This window comes from Cygnus olor, chromosome 1 (assembly GCF_009769625.2).
Source record: "Cygnus olor isolate bCygOlo1 chromosome 1, bCygOlo1.pri.v2, whole genome shotgun sequence".
In the NCBI taxonomy this organism is placed as follows: domain Eukaryota; kingdom Metazoa; phylum Chordata; class Aves; order Anseriformes; family Anatidae; genus Cygnus; species Cygnus olor.
The window spans coordinates 204,298,090-204,313,585 of NC_049169.1; the positions used below are offsets into that span (position 1 = coordinate 204,298,090).

Below are 15,496 nucleotides of genomic sequence, written 5' to 3' on the forward strand. Positions count from 1 at the left end.
GGGATCAGAAGAAGGAAAAGCAGTGATAGTGATATCCTTTAACATGTAGCAGAGGATTACTACAACACAATGTCCAGGCAGATGAGAAAAGTATTTCTTAAGTCTAGAGCCCTGAAGTCTGTAATTTGTACAACCCTAAAGAAAGCTGCAAATCTGTATATGGTTGAAAACAATAAAAATGCATTCATTTATTCAGACTGAATAAACTAATAGTATATTAGAGAAGATTGTGCATTTTAGCTGTCTGTATTTAAAAATCTGACCTGTTCATTTTAAAACCTAATGCATTTCCCTTTGTATTCTACAGTCAACAAGTATAAAAACTTGACTTCACTTTACAAATGTTTTCACAAACACAAACTCATTCCTGAGTATGTTCTGGCAAAACCATAGTCCTGGCTTTGAACTTAGCATGCCATGTATTTCTGTACACAGAATGAACTGATCACATAGGAACAAACAGTATCTCATATAAACTCAGGTGGGATTTGTGTGAAAGCTACTGAATACATTGGGACCATATCTAATATTCAGGAGAACAGATTTATTTATTTATTTATTTATTTATTAATTTTTTAGAGAATGCCAAAGCTCATAAGCCTCTCTTTACGCATCTGAAGGTTTTGGTTAGCAGTGTTGTGGGGGCTGTGTATACAGGTACCAAAATGCCAGCACGATGATTAACAGAAATTTTCTTCAGCATCAACAGCTGAGTAATATAGGATGGTAGGATAACTGCTTAATAATCCTATCAGAGAGGAAGAAAATAAGATTGTGGGCACAAAGCTTCACCTGCTTGTTGTTACACAAGGTAGAGTGATGTGTAGTGCTAAGCTCTGAAATAATGTTGGTAGCTGGCTGTCACATCCTTCCACCAGCCCTGTCCAGCAAATTTGCTTATTTTTCATGTGCACATTCACAAATACTCTTCCCTTCTAGAGTGACCGACCAAGTGTGTAACATTATTTTTTTCCACTCACTGATAATGAGTCAAATGCACAGTTTAGCCTCCAGAAAGAACATGAGAAAACAAGCTTCCTAATGATGGGAGATGGATCTACATTTACTTCTATTATATCATTAGAATTAGTTATAATCCATGCCAGAGACCTAGGAGATGTGTATCTCAAGCTGTCAGTTATCTTTATAGCTGGCCTTACTTCTCATGAAGAAAATCCTAAAACCTCTTGGTTCCCAGACTTTGAGAGAGAGCAACAAAGGATCTCTTAATAACAGACCTATTTCTCTTACGTCTCTCTGTGTATTCTCTGCTGGCACCAAAATACAGGGGAAGGCATATCTCTGATCTTGTGCTGTAACTCACCCATGCTACATACTCTCTGCAGCACAGCCAACAGCTGTCCCATTATTGCTGGAGCATAATCGGGTTAACCCCAAAGAAAGAACGTGCTTTATAGCATGCGTAGTGCCAACAAAACATAAAGAGCTCTAGAGGTGAAAGCCACCGACTGACTGTGGTCGAGTCTCTTGCTTGTGTCTGCAGATTTCACACCATGGGAGTGCAACATCAGGCTGTGCTACGTGCATGACCTTCATTTCTGCGGAATATAAGGGATTAAAGGACAATCATCAGCACTTTGTCCTGTGTTTTACCTTGTCAAGGTAGCTTGTAGAAGAGGATTTATCTGCATCTCTGCACTGGTGTGGATTAACTGGGAGCTGTGCTGAATTTTCCCTGTATCGTGCGCTGTTATCTCAAAGTGATCATAATAACAAGAATGTATGCTAGAAATGCTAAATGTTACTGAAGGCAGATATTCCGCTCAGCGCAGATAATGTGCTTGCTGTTGCACTGGCTCTGGGTTGCTCTGGCACATGATCCAGCCTGCACCAGGAAAAGCCAGTGCCAAGAAACTTTCTGCCTCTTTGGAGAAAACTTCCCTATGGATAGCTGTAACACTGGCAATACCGCTCAACCTCGGAGTTAAATACAAGGTTAGCTGGGTATATTTTGCTGCATCCTAATCTCACATAATAGATGAAAAACATTTCTGACTTATGGTACCCATCACACGGTAAAGAAATATTTGTGGTGCTTTGTCCTTTGTTCAGCTAGAATGACCTTCATTTGGACATTATAGTCATAGTGGGAGAAAGAACTGGAGATGATGTGGCCTTTAGGAAATGCTTTAAAAATGTTTGTCTAGGTGCTATATGAAGTATCCTGTCATTTCTTTAAGGTTCAACATGTCCCTGTCACTTTTACGTATATCCTCTTGTCTTTCACTTCCAACTTCACTTTATACTTCACTTTCACTTCCATATTCTAAGTAAGTTTTGTCTCAGCAAAATAAAGAATAAACAAAGATAAAAATTCCCAAAGTTATTAAAATTAAATCAAGATGTACAAAACAGTAATGCGATCTTACAGACGTTTAAATTTCCCTTTTTTATTTTTATTTTTTGTATAGGTCTTTATTCATATGAACAGGATTGATACAGATTGACTATTTTTAATTGTTTTCTTATAACTATAAAAACACGTTTGTGTAGATTTCTCAGACATTTTATTTCTTTTGGTACTTAACGGACTTTGTATTTATTGTTTCATGTGATGCATTCAGGCCTGTCTTATCTGCTGCCCAAATCAGTCTTTTCCTTGATGACGTGTCTCTTTCTTTTAATATGATTGTCATTTAAAAATAAATAAATAAGTAAAAAAATCTGTGCTTTCTGATATTAGTGTGTATTTAAATTGAAGCTGTGTTGTTTTGTTTGTTTGTTTGTTTTTCCTTCTCTATTACATAGGAAATTGAGTTAGTTTTCTGTGTAGATATGTGGTTGCTATTGGTACACTTTTGTATTTTATATGGTTACCTACTCATCTTCAGATAGCTTTATGCATTTATAAATTGGAGGGAGGGGGCTCATCTCTCTTATCACTGCTGCCCTTTGCTCTTTGCTGTGCAGTCTTGTCTTATGACTTACACATGAGCTACTCATTCACCTACACACTCACAGATCAGAACAAAAATTCCAAAATGTCAAAATGTCACTGGAGAAAGAGCAGGAAAACTTGTCAGGTACTGTCTAAGACACTGATGACAACTATGACTTACAGCCTCTGGTGTTCTGACACAATGGTATAAAATAAAGATACTGTAGATGATGGACATGGAGCCTTATGTTGCTGTAAATTCAGTAGTTTTTTTTTGTTGTTTGTTTGTTTGTTTTTTAAACCTTATGTGAGGATGCTTGGGCATAATGACTATAAAAACACTGACAGAGAAAAGAGAATGTTTTCAATTTGCTTTTCATTCACTGTATGCAGATGAATAATGCACGGACCAATGGATCACCACTTGGACTTCCTCTGCGTGGTTTCTTCTGACACAGAGTTATGGTGTGCAAAAACAACATTGGCTAACACTATTTTCTAGGGTAGTCATAAGCATATATTTGTCATTGTCTCCCACTGAAGAATTCAGCTCAACACTCTTTCCAAGTTGCACTTTCAGTAGGGAACAATTATTACTGACAAATTCTAATACACTACTCTGTGAAACCTTATTTGTTGCCTAACTTTATGGCCAAACATGAAAAAAAAGTTGCTTTTTGCAGTCTGTCTTTTCTTTAACTTTCTGTGACAGAGACATTGTTCTATCTTATTCTGGTCTATAGGGAACATGTTTATCGTTTGGTTTCTTTGCATGATATTCCCTTTCCAATTATTACAAGCAAATGTAATAGGTAGTTTTTCAGGTCACCTTGTCTCTTGAGCATGGTTCTTATAGTTTAGGAGTTGGGAAAGCAGTTAGAGAGACAAACTGATGTGTTTTTTTTATTACTGTATAAGGTGTTTCCTTAAAGCATCAAAAACTTTGTTTCTAAGATAGACATAAGCATATTTTTGCTATCTTCTGCCATTGATTTTTCCCAGCAAAGCATTGGTTACTTAGTTCCTCACTGTCTTCAAAATACATGTGGAGTTCATCTGTCCTAATGTCAGGATCAAGATTCAGCTGTCTGTACACATTTTTTTAGTAGTTTTTAGTATCATTTTAGATACCCTGAAATATCTGAGACATCTTCTTGGGCTCACAGATATAAGAAAGGAGGTTTGTATTCCACTGGAACACTATCTGAAAGCCAAGTTCACGTAGAGATATATGAACTGTGGTATCTGAATATGGAGCTGAATCCCACCCTGAAAGCTAAATGAGGTCAATCCTCCTTTTTTGAAGCAATTTAATGGGAGCTTTTAGCCAATTATGTCTCATAACTGCACCATAATACTAAAAAGAGTTTGTAAGACAAAGCAGATCTTTTCATTCTGGTGTAGGGGTTCCATTTCTCGTGCAATGTTTGATATCATTTAATCTCATTTAATATTGTTTTCGTGGTTAGGACTTCTGCACACTAGTTATACACTGGAAAAAAAAAAAAAAAAGCATTAAGCACAGACTTTCAGATAAAGAACAAGGTAAATGGTGGTGTGAACATCATCACAATTGATAAATCATTTTTCCTAGGTCTAATTGCTTATACGGTCTCTTGATTTGCAAGAGTGTTTGTAGCAGCACCATCTAGGGGCTACAGCTAATAACAGTGCTAACATGCAGGGAAATTTCCAAAACCATTTTTCTGTCTCACTGCCACAGCTACATAGTTGAATAATATTCATATGGAATTTTAATATTCTTTGGTCAGTGAGCTTCACTGACTGATTTTATTTTCTTTTATTTTCTTTCTTTCTTTTTTTTTTTTTTTTCTGAGAGACGAGAGAAAGAAGAAAGGTTTTGACTTGATTTTTAAATGAAAAATCTTGGTGAAAAGCTGGCTTCTCTGAAAACAACAGGAAAGCTTCCATTGATGTCTATGAGCTGAGATTTTACTTGATTACTTTTCCTATTTAAATACATCCCTTCTTTAATGAAATACATTAACATCTATAAAATCTGAAACAGGCAATTCTAAGGCTTAATCTTTCCCTAGCATCTTTAAACTTGAGTTGAAGATTTGAAATGAATTCAGAAATAATAACCAGACATTTATTCTTCCTGCTCAAGAGATCGCAGAAATACATCTCTCTGTTTTGTCTGTTTCGCTTTCTTTTTAAATACATAAAACTTTTCATTCATCAGTAGCTACTGCCAAGAAGCCCAAAAATCTCCACAAATCCTGGATTTATCTCTGTAGTCTCTAATAAGAAATATATATATATATATATATTTGAGTTCTGACCTTCTACTTAAATTTCCAATGAAAGTACAAGTAACTTTAACCATATCAGTAGAATTAAAGTGATAGAATTTTTAGAGTCAGAAAAAATTGTAAGCAGGTATTAGAGTGCAGCTTCAACAATCATCTACGACAATCATTGCTAGTTTTGTTTTTCCCTCCCACGTATTCTATTTTGAATGCCTTAGGTACAGGAATACTCATGATAATGTGCTTATTGCCAATTACTAAGCCTTTAATGTATTTTTGGAATAAATTACAAATTTATATATAAAGCTAAGATACTGAAAAAAGCCAAGTCACTGGGATGCTTTGCTTTAACATTATTGTTAATTTCAACTGGGAAAAAAATAACATTGGGGGTACTAGTCTACCACACTTTTTTTTGTTTGTTTGCTTGTTTGTTTAAGCATGAACTGAGGAATAGAAATGATAGCACATCAGGGAGGAGGAAGAAAGGAAAAGTGAAGCAGGGGTTTGAGGGGCCTATTGAGATGCTCAAGATTGCTATTTAGCAGGTGTGCTCCCAGATTTCATCCTGGACTGCCAGAAGCTCAGTCCTGGACATCATGCACTGATAGCTGCCAAAGCATCATCACTCCATGTTTGATATAGTGGCTGAGAGACTTCTTTGGCATGGGAATTGGCTGAGGAATACCCTGCTCTGCTGTTTGTATGAGGAGTAAATTACTGTCATGATACTTTCTCTGAAAATATCTGTTTAGATAGGAATCCTATTGCAAACTTTTCATACTCTTGCTCATCACAGTGAGGTTCTTTAAGTGCATCCAATGAAGGAAGGAAGGAAGAAAGGAAGGAAGGAAGGGATTCTGATTATGAGCTTCCTAAGTGATTTTATTTTTGTTGAAACCAGGCACTGCTTTAGAGCAGGTGGAACATTTATTGTGTTATAAATTGTTGTGCTGTCAAATTCATAGTGGTTCTTTTAGGAAACTAAACATACTACTCAACTAGTAGGCAGTTAGATTGCAAAGAAGGGGTCTGGCTTCTGTAGGCTCCATGTGCAGACGCTGTGGGGAGACTGACACTTGTAGGGTGGGATTTAGAACACCTCTAAAGTGACGTGGTCTGAACAAATGCATGTGCGCCTTTGGAAAAAAAAAAAATCTGCAAATGCTTGAGCATATCACGCTGTCACAAAGTTTCGCATTACAAAGATCCATTCTTACCAGATCTGGCTTTCTACCACTCCCCATTGCAGTGGTTTACCTGTAGTGTTGTGAGTCCCAAACTCACAACACTCACAATACGAGTGTCCATATTGTGGGAAATAGCTGGAGGGGGGGAACTCTAACTAATTACTACAGTCCTTGAATTTCCTCCCACTGTGCTTGCAGCAGGGATGGTCCTCGCCCTTTGCACCCTGGGGAGATAGAGACACACAAAAATCCTATTTCATCCTGCATATAAAGGGATAAAGCAAGTAAACAACTTTTATTCTGTGACAAATTATAGGGCCTGAGGTTTCTTTGGACTCAATGTGTTGTCATTCCATTTGTGAGGATTTTGCCTTGGTTGCTCTTAATTTTTGTTCATCATAAATACCATGGTGACTCTTTTCAATGCAAATACACTTCTGTTGTGTTTGATATTTTCGTTGCCTGAAAACTGCATAGCTGAATTTGAATATAAGCATTAGTATGTCACCAAGCAGATTGTTATTTTCCTTTATTTATTGCTTAGCCAAATGTACTTTGTTCTCGTGCATTTCACTGTGCATGTCTATACCTACCTACAAGTTATTAGACAAATCACCTGATAACTTCCCCATTACTAATTGGTCAATATACTTGTGGGAATTTTTATTTATTTATTTATTTTTTTTTTCTCAGGGGAATTGAGGAAGCTTTGAATTATTTTTTTTCTTCCAGCATTATACTAATACATCGTTGTCTGTGGAAACACTCCCGTCAGGGCAAGAAACAATAGCATGAATACAGTTCCTATGGTAAATGAATGTTTATGGAAACATCTTTACAATACTTGCTTATTTCTTCTAGAAGTATTATCATTTATGTATAATGAAAATTATTAATAGAAAACATGAAGAAAAATACAGCCACAGAAAACACAGCTTTTCTGTGGTTTCTTAAAAGGTTAGCTTTACTTTCCCATCTGCTTCCTGATTATTATTATTATTATATTAAAGATGATAAAAGCGAAGGAGAAAGAATAGTTGTTTAACTGGACTAATGCTTTTACTGAACACATTTCCTTGTAAAATTAGAATCAACATAGAAATGAAGGTATTTATAACATTACAATGAACTTAAATGTTTTGTATTCTGCACAGTGTACTTAGACTAAATTTCACTGTCTAGATTCAGCTCAGACCATAACCCGATCATGTTACAGACAATATTTTCCCAAGCACTTTAATGAAAACTGAATTTGGCTCTCTGCACAGATTCCACTATTTGCATCTGTTTTAATGTAAGAGTTTACCTTTGCACACCCACCTAGTTAACATTTTGTTCCAGAAATTTCTGTTTTTGAATAGAAGATGTTTGTTGTCAATGTTGTGGGAAGGTCTGCAGTCTGTTATAGACCCACTAAGGGGTTCTATGCCATAGGCTTGACAGTCATTGCCTTTTATTATCACCTGCCTTTCCATGTTTACGTGATCTAATTCACATGCTAGTATTGTAAGGCTTTTCAAAAAATAGAGAGCTGTAAAATGATGCCAAGCTTACTGAATTGGTGTGGAGGTTTATGCCTGACCCACCTACTAGGAAAAAAAAATCAAATCCACTTGTCTATTTGAAAATAAATAAATAAATAAATAAGAAGAATCTTACTGTCCTCAATAACAGCTTTAAAACATGATAAATTCAGAATAAGTACTCAGGCGTGCACGATTAGATACATATTTACGTACTTTGATGAACTGGGATCAAATAGAAAGGGAAGAAAAGAAAGGATTTTCCTTTCTAAAATAGTTAAAATCAAAGGTATATAATGCAGATAAGCCAACATCAAATTTCAGTGGCAGATGAAAAAGACTTCAGAAAATGAAATTGGGTATGTCTTGTTAAAAAACGGGATACAACTTGCCTTGGCGATAACGGGGAATACCTTCAAAAAAGCAGAAAACAAAACTTGTGGGGGAAGAGTGACGATATAACTCAGTCGTAAATAGGGATATAAGCAATGCTTGAATAATTTATGTGTTCTGTGTGAAAAAGATTTTCCATCTTAGCTGTATAAATTCTCTTTGATCTGCTTTGCTACACTTTCACATAGCACAGCTGAAGGTCATTTAAGAGTTATAGGGCAGAACCTTTCCGTTGTGTTAATCACTTACAACTCTAATTTCATACTACATCAGTCTTTTTTACTTTGGTTTACAGAACCCACTACCATCTCTCTGTAAAGATCTCATAGTCCCAAAAGCTTGCTCACTGTGCACTCTAAACAAGGAACATCTATGAGATCCTCAATAGAGAAGGGAAGCAGAAACAGCAATGTAAAACAAATTTCTGGGCAAGCTGGAAAGTGCTTTAGTTTCTGGTGCCTTTCAGGATACCCTAAAGCATTTCCGAGAACTGCTTAGCTGTAGTAATTCTGACCCTAAAGGCATACGGAAATTAGAAGATTACCAATCATTTTAGCAGTAGAATGGTGAACAGGCTTCTTGTCAGAGTAGAAAAGGTACAAAAAAACCCTGGCTAGCAACCATAAGCATCTGTTTCTGAGATGGAGCTGCATCAAGTTGTGAAGGCTTATAATTACATGAGCAGAGATGTCCCATTCAGTTCTGTCTTCCTTCGTGTAATACTTCAGCCATGTGACTTGTACCTGCAGCCAAAAAAAAGCAAGGTGAAAGCCACTACAATCTGGGCTTACATCCCAGATTCTTCCTGAAGTCCATTTTCAATTAAATTTAATGATCTGTATTCTCATAATAAAAATCAATTTTTCACTGCAATTTTGCGATTTTAGTCCTTGGATGTTGGTGACTTTCCCCCCCCCCCCCCCCCCATTATTTCATTGTCTCCATAAATGAATGACAGTCAGAGAGGCTATTCCATAAGGCAAAATTTCAACAAAATATTTGGATAGGAAGGTAAACAGGGATCAATGTACTATATGATGTGGTAGATAATGTTTTAAAAAATTAGACAATCACAGAATCACAGAATCACAGAATCGTCTAGGTTGGAAGAGACCTCCAAGATCATTTAGTCCAACCTCTGTCCTAACACTAACAAGACCTCCACTAAACCATATCACTAAGCTCTACATCTAAACGTCTTTTAAAGACCTCCAGGGATGGCGACTCAACCACTTCCCTGGGCAGCCCATTCCAATGCCTAACAACCCTTTCAGTAAAGAAGTTCTTCCTAATATCCAACCTAAACCTCCCCTGGTGCAACTTTAGCCCATTCCCCCTCATCCTGTCACCAGGCACGTGGGAGAATTTATTAGATTTAATTCAATGTTCAGTGTTTCAGCATCCAAAATTTATTCTTCTGTATCTTTACAAGAGGTCTCATTGCAACCTCCCAGCTCTGTGCTTGTTTAATCTTCTATTACTCTTTGGAGTTAATTCAAGTGTATAGCATCTCCCATTTAACTAATATAAGCATATATCAATTAGGTGTTGTCAATAATAAGATGTATATCACTACTTCTAGTCATATATCATTGCGTCTGAAGGAAATAAAGGATTTATTATTAGATCACTACTTTTTCAGACAGAATAAAATACTTCCCAGTGCGTTAATAACCTGCTTTAAGTATTATCAAATAAGCATTTTTTCTTTTGGATCATTCCATGTTCTTTTTTTTTTTTTTTTCCATATTCAACATTTTTCACTCTTATATATATATTTTAAACATTCCTAATATTTTCTTCGTGATACCCCATAACATGCTGACCCCTTCATAACCTAATAGATTCTCAAGTCCTTCTATAATTTTCTTTTTAATTCAGCAAAACGCAGAAATGCAAGCTAAAGTCCATCCTTAAACTGCAAAGCAACTTTAAAACTGCTTTTAACTGCACCAGTGTTTGAAAGCGCACCAATGTTTAATGCTATGAGGAAGAAACATTAGAGGAAAAAAATATCGTTTTGATAAAACAATATGTGAATGGGACATTTAACAAATAAATATTATTAGCCTTTCATATTTTTAGATTCTCCTCTTTCAGCTTTTTACAGAGCATTAATTTCTGCTAGGCTATATGATACCATGGAAATCATTGTAATATTTCAGGAAGGCTGTACTAGACTTTTCTGAGTAGATGTTAATTATTCTTTTTATTAGAGTTTGGATTTAGAAATAAAAACCCATAGTGATTTACACTTCTTTGTAATTAGATGTAATGACTTGAATTTCTTTTATATTGTACTGTGGCTTTGCTTTGAAGGAAGAACAATATTTTATACCTAGTGATTTCCAATATTTATAAGTTTTCCTACATTTCCTTGTGAATCTCTCTACTGAAATTTCCCGTCACACACACTCTGCTGCCTTCACTGTACTGCCCAACACTATGTTGGTCAAGTAATTTTGCATGAGTTTCTTACTTTCCTTCCATCTCTCCAACTGCAGTTATCTGACGGATCATTTCAATGTGACCTTGTGAAAGCAAACACATAAAGCAAGGCTAATATATTGCATATATCTTTGATTATTCAATTTTAGTACAAAATGGGTGATGCGTCTGGGGAAGGTAGAGCACAAACCCAAAGAAGCCGAGGAATTTATGTCAGCAAATCTGACTTTCCAGAGGAGTGAGGTTTCACATCACAAATAGATATCCTGCCACTGACTTCCAAACCTGTTTTTTGAATACTTTTGCATGTTTATTTCCTTGGGCTCAGGTGGCATTTCTCTGGGTCACCACTAAAAGGTGAGATTGCATAAAGAGAATGGACTAAATCTTTATTTATGTTGTAAACATATTAATATGCAGCTCGAGAGTAAATTTGGATTTTAACAGCTGTCTGCTATGTGCTTGTTGCAAATAATTCCTTCATGTTGACAGCTGGAATATTCTGATTTTGAGGACAATCATCCTCCTTCTCCTGGGGCAATGACTAATTAAATGTGTCTCTTTGATCATTCCTCATCCAAGTATTTTCCAGTACTGAAAGATGTCTGCACATGGTGTCACCCTGTGCCACCTTTAGCACAGTCACAGTAACCTGAAGAATGATAATGTGACCCAGAATCCAGTTTATTATCTAGAAGTGTCTCTGAGATTTGATATCAATGCTCTGGTTTTGAAATTTTCACACCTAAAAATTTTAATATTCAGGACTTTGTTATTATCACTTAAGAAACTGTGAAACAATGGTCAAATTCACATCTGGATTTAGGTTGATCAGTTGGTCCAGATATCTGCTTTGTTTTATGTTTATTTTGCCGATCAGCTGATTTATCAAAATAACATCAACTAGTGAAATGTAATGGCTACAGACCCAGTTTCAATATCATTTTGTCTTTGCTTCTGTTTATGATATTATTTTTGTAGACTTTTTTTTTTTTTTTTCCATGCAGTGGTGAATTATTGAAATATATAATGACCCTGCAAGATATTTTCCCTACTGAGTTTATAACCTTTGGTTCTGTATTCCATACTTTCTAGTAGGAAATAGAAATGGAAGGAATAGAGGATTCATAGGAATAGAAATCAAAGCATTGAGCAATAAAACTAGAACTCCATGGCTGAACAGAGAGCAGAGTTATTGGGAAATTATGGGACAGTTGAGACAGAAGCAAAGCTGAACACTGCAAAGGACATTTACACAGGTAAATATTATATAATATTTCAAAACTAACGTATCCAATCTCAGGTGAAATGCAGATGTTTTTAGCCTATAAAGAGAGAAAAACAAACAAACAAAATTTATTCAGATGTTATAATAGAATTTCAAAATAGTAAAATGTCTTATATTTTAATTACAAAATTTCCAAAGTGAAGGATGATTGGGAGTTAGTCACAGATTGAGAGCATCATGTCTGGAGAGCCTATGGCTCTCCAGCAAGTGATGGACTAAATCAGTAAATACAATCCAATATGCCAAGCAAAACAAGAAGGTTTAAGAAATACAAGGGGAGGCTAAGGGAGATAGTTTAGTTTATTCAGCTCTGAGAAGAGAATGAGGAGGAGGAATATAGGTTATAGGCTCAGCTACTTAATGGAGGACTATCGAGACAACAGAGCCAGGATCTATTTGGTGGTGTATAGTAAAGTACAAGGGGCTGTCAAAACAAGCTGCAAAGAGGAGAATTCTGGTTAGACATAAGAAAAAAACATTACAGTAACTGAGCAGAGACCCAGCCCAAAGAAGTTTCACAGTGTTCAGCCTTGTTGATTTTCAAAACTCAACTGGATGAGGCCCCAGGCAAAGTGATTTAACATGTAAGCCATCACTTCTTGAGTGGGAAGTTGGACTTGGCAGTCTCCAGAGGTCCCTTCTAATCTGTTTTCTTTACACATGAGAAGGTCTGTGCTAACAACTTAACTACGTACACGGTTCTTTGCCAATGCCACGTTTGATCCCCAGCACTACTTAGTTTCCTTTTACAGACACAGCTTATGATTCTGCCAGCCTATGACAATCACCAGTAATACACATAATTTAAGCTGAGATACAGCTTTTCAAAAGATATTCATATATATTCCTAAACAAATAAAAAATAAATAAAACAAAAAAGCAATAATGTGCATGGTGTAAAAAATATATTTAGCCTGCGTCTTTGATAAAATGCATCTATCCAGCCCACACCTCCCATGTAGAAGGATGAAGTGACTTCAGTTTGATAGCACCCTCACCCGTTGTAGGAATATTTATGATTGCTAAAACCTCATTATGATTTAAACTTCTCAGGATAGATTAAAATTAAAGCTCCATTGGAAATTTTGAGAGTTCTTTTTACTCAGATTTACACAACACATGGGATCGTTAAATTGCTTTGCTTTGTTATAATCAGTTTCTATTCTTTAGTACACTTCTTACTAAGCTACCTTGCTCACAGATTAATACAGGGTGATGTTGTTGAGTATTTGCCCGTAGTCTACAAGCATAATCTAAAAAAAGAAATCATTTCAATCAGAAGAGAAGTAATTTTGATTCTCTGAAAGCTTCTAAATCATCTATAACTGAAATTTCTTCTTTCAGGATCATTGCTTTTCCCCATTACATGCACTGAAATTAATGTTTGCTGAAAGCAAATAAGAGTAAAATTAAATATTTTCTGATACAAATGATAATTGGGCACTTGTCTGATAAGATGGTTTTATTTGAACAAAATGTACTCATGTAACACTGCATTTCCAATTCTACAATCCTGTAATCTTCAGGCTGCTTCTCTTTTCCAAGTCATCATAATTAAAGGCAGGTGTTCAATTTAGCCACCAGAAGGGATGAGTTAATGGTGTAATTATTAGTTGTAAAAGATTTTTAATTACAATTATAAAGTATTTAGGTGTGTAAAATGCAGGTAGATGCTCATCAGATTTTGTTTTTAAGTACATAAGCACCTATCTCCAATAAAATAAGATGGAATTCAGCTCCTAAGTAACAAATATGTATTCCTAATAGATGTTTAACATCTTCCTTGGTTACTAATGCAATGGAAAGCATTATAATGTTCTGTAGCATTTTATTCTTTTTTTTCTTTCCAAACAGAAAACAAAAATAATTATCAAATAATCTGGTTTTACCTTGTTATTAAAAATGTTATCCATTTAGTAGACACCAGATTTTTTAAAATTATTTTTTCCTCAGCATACACCTTCTCAGCCACTGGCTGTTTTTCTGCCTTTAGCTTACACTATCATGTTTTACTCCTCATGGATAATTGCCTACTACTTTGTTTATCAAGTTTTATGAATTGATCCCAAATCTGTGTGCAGCATATTATTGACTTTTTTTTTTTTTGCTTCAGCACAGCCATGACTGGAACAAAGCCATTAGACTGGATGAACCTTTGATCTGGCCTGTTGTCATGCACTTCTCATGTGCTTAAATACTGTAAAAATTCTTACAAAATCCTACTTTGCATTTTTTGTTTGTTTTTCCTAAATGTTGTTTTCCAACAGTTTCACTCATAGATTTCTTAACTTTGGGGAAATAAACTCATACTCCAAGCTTCATGGGATATGTTTTAGAAAATTTTGTTATACCTGTATAGATATAAAGGTTTTAAAAACACTAGTTAAATGCTGAATATGCCTGTGTATAATGCAACTCAGTCATGATTAGGTCATGGAGACAGAAATAGGACAACATTTAACAAAAAAATGTATAGAGACAATAACAGATCTAGCTACCATCCATAAGCCACTTAAAAATAAAAATAATAAAAAAATACTTTTTAAAAAACTAATTTCTTTTTCTTTATATTCTGATACACTCATCACATTCTGTGACTGTTAAATACAGACCATGGAATTCTGTTAAATGGAGATTTTTGCAAAATAACATGATTTGCAATGGATTCACACATTTTGTCATGGATTCACACATTTTAAAGATCAAGCATTGTTTGTCCCACCTGGTTCCTTCATCTTAGTTGCATCATCCTTCTTTTGTAAATGGAAGAGTTTACTGTCCTGTGTATGTTCAGCTAACACAGGTAATAAACAGGAAATGGTGTCCTTTCAGACCTTTTCCTTTCCCTGCCACTTTTCTTTCTTGTACATTCAGAGGCAGTTTTGTTGATCCAGTAGGAAACCTCTGGGGAGCTTGATTATTTCCTTACCAGTGTGACTATGGGCAGAACATGATAATTTAAGCTGTGGTTAGTACATTGGGAACAATTAGTACTTACCTGTGCTTAAGTAAGTACTGTTAAACAAAATGATACTTTATAAAACTAATTTTTTTAATTCAGCCTTTTTCAGGCCAGCAGGAGATAATGATCTAACCAAGTAGCTTTGAAGTAATGGGAACAGAAACATCTAAACAATTCTTAGACTTAGTGAAACGGGTGCTCTCATTCATAATAATTTGTTATAGTTAAGAACAAAGTCATAAATAATAAAAAAAGATTTAATTGGGATGGGAAAAGCAAAAAGGCTACTTTAGTTAAATGTCCATTTAGTTTCTCAGATTTGATCATTATTTCAAAATGTGCATTTTTTTGAATATTTGAATTTTTAAACTGTTCAATTTAGTATTTAAATTGTGTTGCTCTTTCCAGTTTGACCCAAACCAAATAGTTAAATCCATTTATTTCTTGGCATTTTTGTCAAAAACAAGAAATGTCATCACACCGTTTTTGTTTGTTTGTCTGTTTGTTTGTTTCTTCTACT

At 35.3% G+C, this 15,496-nt stretch overlaps 2 long non-coding RNA genes across 3 annotated transcripts in view; one reads left to right on the plus strand and one right to left on the minus strand.

The window, feature by feature from the left end:
• Window positions 1–15,496, plus strand: part of LOC121063708 — a 556,903-nt gene that overhangs the window by 363,873 nt on the left and 177,534 nt on the right. The gene's annotated exons all lie outside the window — the stretch shown is intronic.
• LOC121063709 lies at window positions 8,750–14,464 on the minus strand. Of its 2 annotated transcripts, XR_005816159.1 has the most exons (4): window positions 14,238–14,464; window positions 12,140–12,204; window positions 12,016–12,051; window positions 8,750–9,021 (listed from the first exon to the last, which is right to left on the minus strand). It is a non-coding gene; the product is annotated as an uncharacterized LOC121063709 (long non-coding RNA). The 2 variants fall into 2 exon arrangements; XR_005816160.1 differs by lacking the exon at window positions 12,016–12,051.